Genomic DNA, 12,421 nt, shown 5'->3' with positions numbered 1-12,421 from the left:
ATCCCAGGACGGGTTCGGCTCGCCAGGTGCAAGTCTTTCTATTTGACTCCCGTAGGCGACCTGCGCGTCGTGATGAGGATGAAATGATGATGAAGACAACACATACACCCAGCCCCCGTGTCATTAGAATTAACCAATTAAGGTTAACATCCCTGACCCGGCCGGGAATCGAACGCGGGTCCCTCTGAGCCGAAGGTCAGTACGCTGACCGTTCAGCCAACGAGTCGGACTTCTCCCCAGTTGTATCCCCCGACCCAAAGTCTCACACTCCAGGACACCGTCCTTGAGGCGGTAGAGGTGGGATCCTCGCTGAGTTCGAGGGAAAAAACAGATTAAGAAAGAAAGAAAGAAAGAAAGAAAGAAAGAAAAAAAAATACATTTAATTGATTGAGTGCATGTCTAAACTTTCTCGTATCATACCTAAATAACTGTACCGTCGTTCGATGAGGTGCAATTATATGCAACAAGGAAATACTGTATATCGGCCGGGCTGAGTGGCTCAGACGGTTGAGACGCTGGCCATCTGATCACAACTTAGCAGGCTCGATTCTGGCTCAGTCCGGTGGTATTTGAAGGTGGTCAACTACATCAGCCACGTGTCGGTAATTTACTGGCACGTAAAAGTACACCCAGCCCCCGTGTCATTAGAATTAACCAATTAAGGTTAACATCCCTGACCGGCCGGGAATCGAACACGGGACCCTCTGAACCGAAGGTCAGTACGCTGACCGTTCAGCCAACGAGTCGGACTTCTCCCCAGTTGTATCCCCCGACCCAAAGTCTCACACTCCAGGACACCGTCCTGCAGTACTAAGTACTGCAGTACTGCATGAAATGAAATGTCGTATGGCTTTTAGTGCCGGGATATCCCAGGACGGGTTCGGCTCGCCAGGTGCAAGTCTTTCTATTTGACTCCCGTAGGCGACCTGCGCGTCGTGCAGTACTTAATTTTGGCACCTCGGCGTCTCAAAAAACCGTACAAGTAGTTAGTGGGACGTAAAGCCAATAACATTATCATTAGAAATATATCGGAAATTTCGAGGTTTTTCACAAAAAGCACGCTTGTGTAAGAGTTTTATCACATCATGTGCCTGGTCTTGCACAGCTTCGTACGTGCAGTAAATCTGGCATCGTGCGTCCCATTTAACGCTATGCACCAGGAACGAATAAGCGGTTGAAGAGAATTCACCCGATCAGCAGAGTCCATTTTGAAGTGACCAGCTCAATATCAGCGTTTTAACTGTTCGTGTAGAACAGCCGAGCGCTCTGATCGCTGTTCAACAATAGCATTTTGAAGGTAACGTGCAGTCAGCAAATTTTACAGGCGACGTTTGAACAGCTCGTGTAGCATGGGCCAAATGACTGAGTAAATCAGATCTCTGTGGGCAATCTATGGTCGAGGAAAACACCAAATACGACACAAAGACATTTTACACGCTGACATGCTACGACATGGAACCCTTCAAATGCTCGACTACCTCGGCTGGGATTGAACCCGCGATCTCGCGATCCGGACGCCAACAATTTACCACTGACCCAGAAGACAGAATTAGGTGTTTAATCGACAGAATTAATTAAAACTCGCCCCAACAGAGTAAAATGACTTTAAAAAATGAAACTCAAATTAATAATTTACATCTAACACATACGAAACCCTCTCGGCTGTTATTCTTGGCTTTCTAGACCGGCATTGCCATCTCACCATCAGATAGCTCCTCAATTGTTATTACGTAGGCTGAGTGGACCTCGAACGAACCCTCCAGTCCAGGCAAAAATCCCTGCTCTTACCGGTAATCAAACACGAATAGGCATGCACGCCACCCGTATATTTGTAATACCACGAATTCCCCTTCTGCTATTGGTCACAGGGTCTTTGAAGGTTTTGTGAATTTAGTCTTCACTCGTGATTCATTAAAGTTTCTGAGTACGGTATTACAATTTACGCGGGCTGGTAAGTTATTCCAATCCCTGACTCCCCTTCCTATAACGAAAATTGGGGCAAATATTCGTTTATAGGAGGGGGAGGGGGGTAGGAGTTGGGGATTGGAATAACTTACCTAAGGAGATGTTCAATAAACTTCTAATTTCTTTGAAATCATTTAAGAAAAGCCTAGGAAAACAACAAATAGGGAATCTGCCAATGGGCGACTGTCCTAAATGCAGATCAGTAGTTTTTTTTGCTATACGTCGCACCGACACAGATACAGTAGGTCTTACGGCGACGATGGGACAGGAAAGGCCTAGGAATGGGAAGGAAGTGGACGTGGCCGTAATTAACGTACAGCCCCAGCATTTGACTGGTGTAAAAATGGGAAACCAGGAAAACCACGTTCAGGGCTGCCGACAGTGGGCTGTATTCTTTCCCCCCATGCTTTTCAACATCTATTCAGAAAAGATTTTTCGAGATGCTCTTTACGGAAAGACTCAAGGAACTGTGGTTAATGGTTTCATCATAAATAACATCAGGTACGCCGATGACACTGTGCTACTTGCAACCAATCTCCAGGATCTACAGGAACTACTTAATGCTGTCACTGAAGCCAGCAGCGCAATGGGCTTGAAGCTTAATGTAAAGAAGACCAAGTGGATGGTTATAAGCAGGAAAGAAGATGGCATTCGAGGTAATCTCACAACAACGAAGGAACAGATCGCGAGAGTAACAACATTTAAATACCTGGGATGTCACATCAATGATGACTGGGACCTTACTCACGAGATCCGATGCAGAATTGAGGAGGCCAGAACTTCTTGTCGGAGACTTAGGAAACTTTTGACAAGCCGTGACCTTTCCATTTCACTACGGACACGACTACTCCGGTGCTACGTTTTCAGCATTCTGTTATACGGCGTTGAGGCATGGACACTAACTGAGACCATGTGCAAGAGATTGCAAGCATTTGAAATGTGGACGTACCGAAGGATGCTGAAGATACCTTGGACAGCTAAAATGACCAATATAGACGTTTTGCACCGTATGAACAAAGAACCAGAAATTCTCACTACCATCAAGAGAAGGAAACTAGAATACTTTGGTCATATGATGCGGAACTCTAAATACCACCTTCTGCAAGTAATACTCCAAGGGAAAATTAATGGAAAACGTGGTCCGGGAGAAGTAGGACATCATGGCTCGGCAACTTGAGCCAGTGGTTTGGGGTGACAAAGCTTACTCTGTTCAGAACAGCTATGAACAAACAACAGATCATGCTACTGATCGCCAACGTTCTGCGAGGACATGGCACATGAAGAAGAAGACAGTGGGATTCGAACCCACTATCTCCCGGATGCGAGCTCGCAGCTGCGCGCCCCTAACCGCACGGCCAGATCAGTAGTGAATGATATCTGCAACCAGTGGTTAATTTCGGCCGAAACGTCCCGGCACCTCCCAAGGATTTTTTTTCGCAGTGTTTTTAAAGGCATCATCATAATCATCTAGCCACATCTGACGACCTACTGCTAGCCCCAGTGGCGGCCGGTCAGTACGTGCTACCGGGCTCCAGCACGTAGCTTGGAACTGTAAGGAATATTATTTATGTAAAGTACAATTATCCTGGTGCCTTTTCGTTGTTTTTAGTACGATATGAATTTGTGTTTTGTGAAAATCAGGACGAGATCTGTCGAACACCTAGCGCCGTTCTCCCGGGGAACAAGGCTCGTGCTCATGTGAAGTGAGCCCTTGCCTGTAGTCTGAAGGAAGCAATACGCAGGCGCAGCCAAGCTTGCAACACTCCCTCTAGCCGGCGGAGTATACCGTAAACCGGGATCAACTTTCACTGATCCCGTTTATAGTTACTTCCTCTCCCGCAAGGGGATAGAATTACTCGATGTCTCCTGCTACCCGGAGCGCAGCGAGGGATCCAGTCGGCCGTGCTTATGTTGAACATGGTAAGCGAATCTGCCACTAGATAGTAGCATCGTCTGGGTTCGAAAGTAAAGCGTAAGTGAAGGCAATCTATCTCACACATGCTTATTAAAATATCCATCTTCCTTTTGTGTCAAAAATAAGAAATTCGTAGGTGTGTCAAAGAATCTTTGACTGACCCTAAATGTTATCCCGCGTTACAATGTAATTTACTCTGGTGAAATGAAATAGCGTATGGCTTTTAGTGCCGGAAGTATCCGAGGACATGTTCGACTCGCCAGATGCAGATATTTTGATTTGACACCCGTAGGCGACCTGCGAGTCGTGATGAGGATGAAATGATGATGACGACAACACGTACACCCAATGATGGTTAAAATTCCAGACCCTGCCGGGAATCGAACCCGGGATCCCTGTGACCAAACAGGCCAGCGCGCTAACCATTTAGCCATGGAGCCGGACATTTACTCTGGTAACCTAATAGGGGAGGTCTCAATGAATCAGTTGGCAGCTCTTTCAGTTGCTTTGTGCAGTTTTTAATCCCGCGGTTACATTACTGATGCGTGTTTTTCCTGTCATTGTGTTAGTGCTAAAGTTTATACGAAGATTTATCAAATTATTTATCCACTGCAGTGAATATAAAGTGAAATTAAATTAGTGTTCTTAGTGGGGATCTATATTCCCACGATTCTATTTGCACTGACGTAAGTTGCGCCATTAGGTTAGTAAAAACAATATTTCTTCAATGAATTATTTATCTCGTAGACAGTTGTCGAAGAATTCATCTGCTTCCAAATTAATGTTGTTTTTGTTTGTTCTGAGTAATAAATTGCGAGAAAAGTTGTATTATTATTATTATTATTATTATTATTATTATTATTATTATTACTATTTCTATTATGATTATTAGTAGTAGTAGTATTATTACCAAGTTTGAAGTATGCGTTTTTCATCATGGCAATATGCAGATTTAAAACAGCGTATTTAGCTTGTTTTTTGTAGCACGTAGGATGATTTTTTTCACGAGCCGCCACTGGCTAGCCCCTTCATGTTGCTATATGAACCACACGCCAGTTCACCGACGGAGCTCCTGATGTATGATATTCTTGGTCGTCCTCTGGGTCTCTTTCCCAGTACGTGTCCAAGGAACTTTGTTTTCCTCTTCTTTATCGTATTTAATAAACATCGACCCTCCTTTACGTTCTTTAAAACAAGGTAATTTGTTTTTTATCCATCCAACTTGTTTTTGCAATTCTTCATCTGCAGCCTCAAGTTTTGTTTCTTCCTGTTTCACTAATGTCCAGGTTTCACATCCATACAGTAGCACACTCCAAACAAAGGTCTTGAGAAATGATTTTGTGGTCTCCAAACTGAGATGCTTGTTTAGCAATAAGTTTTTTCTTATTTCTGAAGGCTTGTTTTGCTACTACTATTATTTTCTTGATTTCCGAAAGGGACCTGTTATCACAGTAATTGCGCTACCCAAGTAGGAGAATTTTGTGACTTTTCCTATCTACCTGTAGGCTTCTTTTTTGTCTACTATCACGAATGTTGTTTTCTTCATATTTATTTTTAGTTTACATTTTTCTAGGGATTTGTTGAATGTTCTTAACATCTTACTCATATCTTGTTCAGAATTAGCTAAGATAGTATCTGTAATAGGTAGCAATAGAACTTAGCGGTCGACGCTAATTAGGAACTAATATTTACAGGCCCCATGAAGAAAAAAATCTGTAATATCATCTGCAAAGCGAATACTGTGCACCTGAATACCATTAGAAGTTACTGGAATAATTATGTTCGCACATGGTTCATACAATTTTGTTACAAGTTTTCAAATACCGGTATCGAAACTTGTAACGTTTATGGTGGAAAAGGGGGCAAAATGAGTGGGCATGTGATCCGACATCTAAAATTTTAGAAATTAACCATTGTCTGCAACACGGTAGCTGAGGTCATATGCTTATTATTATTATTATTGTTAGTTCGAGAAAAAGTGACGCAATCAATCAATAAAATGTGAAAAATGTGTAAGCCTACGCATGTTCCTAATTAGAAGTAACCGAAACCCATTCAATGAAGCAACTCTGACAATGACTTACTAGAAAAAAGGGGGACCAGACTCTTCCATTCATCCATCTGTATTAGTTGCGCAGACAGGTACAGCAGTGGTGGTGATTACTGTTTCCTTTTACAAGTTGATTTACGTCACACCGACACAGATAGGTTTTATGCCGACGACAGGACAGGAAAGGGCTAGGAGTGAGAAGGAAGCGGCCATGTACGTAATAAAATGGGAAACCACGGAAATCCCATCTTCAGGGCTGCCGACAGTGCGGTTCGAACCCACTATCTCTCGAATACTAGTCGCACTCAAGCAACTGCAGCTTTTGAGCTCGGTGATTACTGTTTTAAGAGGAAGTACACTTGGGCAACCATCCTCTTAGCACCAATCAGAGGGTAAAGATGGAAGGGGACCGACAATTCGAAAAATGAAGGTATTGGTCAAAGACAATGGCCACGAAGGGCGTGAAAATTATACCACTCCCCAGGACTCATAAACTTTTTTTTTTTTTGCTTTACGTCGCACCGACACAGATAGGTCTTTGGGTGACGATGGTACAGGGAAGGGCTAGGAGTGGGAAGGAAGCGGCCGTGGCCTTAATTAAGGTGTGAAAATGATGGGAAACCACGGAAAACCATTTTCAGGGCTGCCGACAGTGGGGTTCGAACCTACTATCTCCCGAATACTGGACACCGGCCGCACTTAAGCGACTGCAGCTATCGAGCTCGGTACAAAACAAAATCCCATCAGGGTCGGAAAAGAGCAAGAGTTGACTAAAGGAGGCCAGATAGAAAAGATGAAAGTGAGGAGCCTAACATAAGTGGAACCAATGCCAGACTCGGCTAGGGGAACACCGGTTGCCAACCCAGGCTCCCAAGTTGAGAAAACCTGGTCCCGCAGACAGGTAGAGTCCAACAATAACGAGTTAGATTAAAACTGTGATCGATGGCTACAGCAACCACAGATGTAGACATGCAAAATAAATCCTACGGATCAAAACTCAACTCCAACATTAATTAAGGGCGATAATTAGATTTTAGAGCCTCCGTGGCTCAGACGGCAGCGCGTCGGCCTCTCACCGCTGGATACCGTGGTTCAAATCCCGGTCACTCCATGTGAGATTTGTGCTGGACAAAGCGGAGGCGGGACAGGTTTTTCTCCGGGTACTCCGGTTTTCCCCTGTCATCTTTCATTCCAGCAACACTCTCCATTATCATTTCATAGCATTTATCACTCATTAATAAAATCACCTTGGGAGTGGCGACCCCATTGTAATAACAGCCTATATATGTTTCATTCATTACATCCCTCACCCGGTCAATGACTGGAAAACAGGTTGTAGGTTTTCATTTTCAATTACATTTGAATGCGTTCAGGTGTCCACTAGAATGACACGGAAGCTTTTGCCAATGATGCCCTTGTGTACTGTTGAGGTAGTTCTTATTGTGCATGGAATTTCACAAAACCACGGTTATTTTTTTTAGTCATGAAACCCTTCCACTGCCATAATAAGTTCCATAGAACTTCCTCCTTCACAATGTTTATGTTAATGTTACCACAAGACAGTTTCGTTATGCCACTTTACAGACACAGAATTTACTGCACAATCGGAGTAATTTAAGAACACAACGAATGAAACAATTTTTACGTAGATATAGAGGCATTGTAATTTAAAAAAAAAAAACAATATTTTCTGGTAATACAGTACCGTATCTAATAATAGTAACTACGCTGAAAAACGGAAGATACCGTTTGGAATAAAAGTTTTTCTATCAACTCACTTCAGCTGTACAAATGTGAACTGTGCGATGGTTGAACAGTTACAAATATCGAAGGTTCGGTTCCATAAAGACTGTACAATGTGTAACCAAAAACAAAGAATAACTTGTGGCCGAAATAACGATTACAAGATCAATGCCATTAAACCGTAGACAGCGGTAGAGCATATGCATACAAGTATACTTATGACTATAAATAAAGTTTCGCTAGTCATGACATAACATTTAGAAATACGGCCTATATTTTTTTAAATCAAGAAAATACTGACGACTGGGTAAAATATCTTCCACACAAACGTACTGAAACATGAATATAAATGTTGTCGGATTTATTCCTTCATGATAGACTATACGAACATTAATGACAACGCGATCGTACGGACTGTTGTTTTCTTGATATCATTAATTCGACCCCAGATGAAGTCAATAATCTACATTTTGCACGACTGCTTATCTCTGCTGTTCATACCGTATATATACAATATATAAATATATATAAACCAACAAATCATTATGTATAACAAGAACATGGCAAGAACAATCTGATTACCGGGTGACCTCAATTCGCAAATTTTCGCTTTGAAGAAAATATATTGGCATAATTAAATATACCATAATGTAAAAAAAAACACTCTATTTCAATAAAAATGATCAATATCTCACTGCAGTTGAAGAATAAATTATTCCCCCAAAATAAATGTATATACCTTCGCTATTGATTTCACGCGGTGAAATACTTCAGCTGACAAAATACTAAATAAACTTTCGTCCCTACACTCAAATATACTGGACTACATCGGTGACTACTTTACGGACGCGGTGACGCAGGGCAAAATCACTCATCTATGCATATCAATGAATAAAGAATTCCAAGCCTCGTACAACACGTGGTTTGATAGCAACATATCCAGAAGATACATGAATGACAGTATAAACAGAGATCATTAAACTACAACATATCACACATATGTGAGTTAGTAATTCGAGGTAAAGGGATTTTACAGAATTTGTAAATGCCTTTATCTCACGCCTACCTTGATATTTCAAGGCAGAAATATCAGCAACAGCCGGAGCGGTCAGTTTATGCACCCAACACAAGCCTAGACGGCGAAACGAAGGATGCAAAGAAAATTTGATCGATCGGTCTTGCAACGATTATCGAGAGAACCTCAGCGCGCTAAGCGACGCCGCTCCTGACATCTACTAATGGTGTTTGGTACTGATGAACTGCAGTGAGAAGTACGTGTTTTAAGATGTCGCTTGTCTTCACAGAGAATAACACCAAAAACCTTGTTGTAATATAACATCCTTGATAACACATCCCGTCGTGATCCTTGTGGTAAATAAAACAATTATCGGGTTATACTGAGGACATGAACTGTCAGTCTCAAAAAATGCAGTTTGGTTCGCATCACGCGATATAAACACACATCTATAACTTCTTCATTTTCTTCTCGTCTGTAACTAGAAATAGCATACATACAGCAGATACCTTATTTTTTAATTGTAGTTACGATACGTAAACTTTCGGAGAAAAATAAAACCATGTAACCCCAAGAGTTCTATTACGGTTTCCCTCGCATCTGACAGCCAACCAGAATTGACCAATGACGTACCGGTAACATAGGGCCTGCAATGCAGGAGAAAAAAAAAAAAAAAATGAATACATAATTTTACTTGAATGCCACTCTGCACGGAAAACGTGCCTGGCTTCTTCTTCTTTAGACACTGTCATCTTTCTTCTCCTCTCCTTCTTCCCATAGCAACATCTATGGTGCCTAACCACAGGGAGTCAATTTCAGATTTCTGAGCAGGCGGTTCAAGGAAATACCCACATTGACTATCAAACATCACTGATCTGTCCAGCTCCACGGCGTGCTGGCCTTTGGCCCAAGGGGTCAGGAGTTCGATTCCCGACCGGGTCGGGGATTTTAACCTTCATTGGTAAATTCAAGCGGCTCGGGGGCTCGGTGTATGTGTGTGTGCCGTCTTCAGCATTAGAATTCATCGGTAGTAGGCGCCCTGTACGGCGTCAACTCGAAAGACCTGCGACAGGCCTCTCCAGAGGTCTCCGCCCTGTGGGTGGGGGTGGTAGAATAACATGCACGGTATGCCCTGCCAGTCATAAGAGGCGACTAAAAGGGGCCCCAGAGGTTCCCAACTTAGGAATGTGGGTTGATGACTGTGGGCCCCGAGCTGAGTCCTGCCTTTGCTTACACTTACTTGTGCCAGGCTCCTCACTTTCATCCATCTTATCCGACCTCCCTTGGTCAACTCTTGTTCTTTTTTTACCCTGACGGTATTAGGTATCGAGACCTGGGGAGTCGTTCATTTTCACACCTTTCTTGGCCCTTGTCTTCCTTTGGCCAATACTCTCATTTTTTGAAGTGTTGGATCCCTTACATTATTTCCCTCTGATTAGTCTTAGTAAAGGATGGATGCCTAGTTGTACTTCCTCTTAAAACAATAATCACCACCAGAGGTCACACACCATTATTATTATTATTATTATTATTATTATTATTATTATTATTATTATTATTATTATTATTATTATTATTATTATTCATCCTAAACCATCTCCAGTTTCCCGGGTGTGGTATATGAGCCTCCTCCATCTCATCCTGTCCTTGTACCATTCTTCCTCCACCAACTTGTCCCAATCATCACCTCTCAGCAGTACATCGCTCTTAACTAAATCTATCCATTTCCTTCGTGGCCTTCCCACGGGTTGTCTTCCTTCTACCTTTCTGTCAAATTCCTTCCTTGCAGTTCTGTTTACTGGCATCCTCTTCATGTGACCAAACCACTTCAGTCTTGATATCTGAATCTTATTGAGGAGAGAATCATCTATTCCTACTTCTTCTCTAATTTTCTCATTCCTAATCTTGTCTTTCCTGGTTTTCTGGATCATAGTGCGTAGGAATTTCATTTCAGCTGCCTGAAGTTTGGAATTATCTCTATTGGTCAGTGTTGTGGTTTCGAGACTGTATGTAAGAATTGGTGTATAATAGGACTTGTACAATGTCATTTTTGTTTTCATGGGTATTTGCTCATCCCACAGCAGGTGTCTTACCTGGTGGTAGAATTGTGTTGCCTTATTGATTCGATTGTTCACCTCATGTTTTGCTAGGTTTTCATTTGATATAACGCTACCCAAGTATTTGAAAACTGGAATGCTGTTCAGTTGAGCTTCATTTAACATGACTATTGGTTCTGCTCCTTCCCCATACACTTTCATCACCACCGTCTTGGTCTTGCTGATGTTTAAACCATATTTCTTAAACTCCTCATTCCAGCTTTGTGTTCTCTCTCCCAATTCCTCTTCTGAGTCTCTCCAGATCGCAACATCATCTGAAAATGTGAAGGCTTTGATATCTCCATGTTCTTTCCTTTTAATAGATTTCATTACTACATCCATTACAATAATAAATAGAAGTGGTGACAATGAGCTGCTCTGCTGCACTCCTCTCTTTGTTTCAAACTAGTCCGACAAACCACATCCTACTTGAATACAGCTTCTGTTTCCACTATACAACATTTTCATTTTGTCTATAAGGCTGTCTCGCACTTGAAGTTCTTTCATGCATTGCCAAATTCTTTCCCTTGGTACACTATCGTATGCTTTCTCAATGTCCAAAAATATTAAAAATAAAGGCTTGTTCTTCTCCCAGTATTTTTCCATTAGCATCCTATTTGCAAATATAAGGTCTGTAGTTTACCTACCTGGTCTGAAACCATACTGCTCTTCTTCCAAAATTGGTTCAACAATATCTCTGATTCTGGTCTCTATTATTTTTTCCAATATTTTCAGGACATGAGACAGTAGTGTGATACCATGGTAATTAGTACATTTTCATCGGCTTCCTTTCTTGAACAGAGGTACAATGATGCCCATCTTCCAGTCCTCAGGAATAGTATTTTCCTCCCATATCTTGTTAAGCAGTCTGTAGAGCCACTGGATTCCTGGAATTCCTGCTGCTTTCAGCATATCTGCACTTAGTTCGTCTATGCCCACTGCCTTTCCTTTCTTCATCTCTTGAGCGCATTTTCAACCTCAAGCCATGTAATTAGTGGTTCAGTTGTGGTTCCTCGGCTTGGCTCTCCTCTATCCGTTGTTACGTTTTCTGTATCTCCATTCATCAGCTGTTCAAAATAGATCTTGAGTTCTTGTTTAATTTCTCCCTCTTCTTGTGCCAGAGTTCCATCATCACGTTCTATTGCTTTTATGGTCTCTTGATCCCTTCGCTTGTTTTTCACTACTCTGTATAGCAATTTCATATTTCCTCTACTGTCCTCTTCCAGTTTGTCTGCAAACTCATTCCATTTCTTCTCTTTTTCTTCCCTTACAATGTTCTTTACAGCAAGTTTCTTGTTCCTGTATACTCCTTGAAGTCTTTGTATTTCTTGTTCATTTCGTTCTTGTCCCTGTTTTTTGTTTTTCCTTGTCCAGTGCCTTCTTTATTTGGTTTCTTTCTTTCACCGCTGTTTTCACTCTATCATTCCACCATGGTGTCTCCTTTTTTCTTTTGATAGAACTTGTAACTCCACATAGATTTTTGGCTTCTCCCACAAAGGTGTCTTTGAAGGCCTTCCATTCTTCATTAACGCTGGTTACTTCACACTTCGGCAAACTCTGTTGAATCCTTAGTTTGTATTCTTCCTTTATTTGGACTTCTTGCAACTTCCAAGTTTTAACCCTTGGTTTTTTCGTAA

At 41.9% G+C, this 12,421-nt stretch overlaps 1 protein-coding gene across 3 annotated transcripts in view; it reads right to left on the bottom strand.

Annotated features, from left to right (window-relative positions):
• NaPi-III (Na[+]-dependent inorganic phosphate cotransporter type III) overlaps positions 1–8,842 on the bottom strand; it is a 428,747-nt gene extending 419,905 nt beyond the window's left edge. For all 3 annotated transcript variants that reach the window (XM_067158237.2, XM_067158240.2, XM_067158241.2), the window contains exon 1: positions 8,740–8,842. The gene's annotated coding sequence lies outside the window, so the exon portion shown is untranslated. The remainder of the gene's footprint in view (positions 1–8,739) is intronic.
• Positions 8,843–12,421: the final 3,579 nt, after the last annotated feature.

This window comes from Anabrus simplex, chromosome 14 (genome assembly GCF_040414725.1).
Source record: "Anabrus simplex isolate iqAnaSimp1 chromosome 14, ASM4041472v1, whole genome shotgun sequence".
In the NCBI taxonomy this organism is placed as follows: Eukaryota; Metazoa; Arthropoda; class Insecta; order Orthoptera; family Tettigoniidae; genus Anabrus; species Anabrus simplex.
The sequence above is the reverse complement of the archived record's forward strand: the minus strand, read 5'-3'. Positions and strand labels throughout refer to the sequence as shown.